Genomic DNA, 274 nt, shown 5'->3' on the forward strand with positions numbered 1-274 from the left:
GTGCAAAAGTTAACGCATCATATAACTTCTTCATCAAAAAGGGGAATAATTGATATCAAACAAATTATATAATTTTCTTAATAACAAAGTTTATAAATTCCTTAAAGAGAATAAATCACCATACAAACGTACTAAAACAATCATGAGGTAAATAAAAGCATTTTCTAAAATCAACTACATGGCATTCACCTAATCAATTAAGAAATATAAACAAGAACACTTCATCTCACACATTTAAAGCTAATTAGAAACTAAGAAAATATAGGGAAAAATG

The 274-nt window shown here is 25.5% G+C and overlaps 1 protein-coding gene across 1 annotated transcript in view; it reads right to left on the reverse strand.

Moving 5' to 3' along the window:
• The window catches only part of LOC119588091 (neural cell adhesion molecule 1-like), an 85,634-nt gene that overhangs the window by 26,652 nt on the left and 58,708 nt on the right, over window positions 1-274 (reverse strand). The gene's annotated exons all lie outside the window — the stretch shown is intronic.

This window comes from Penaeus monodon, chromosome 23, assembly GCF_015228065.2.
Source record: "Penaeus monodon isolate SGIC_2016 chromosome 23, NSTDA_Pmon_1, whole genome shotgun sequence".
Classification (NCBI taxonomy): Eukaryota; Metazoa; Arthropoda; class Malacostraca; order Decapoda; family Penaeidae; genus Penaeus; species Penaeus monodon.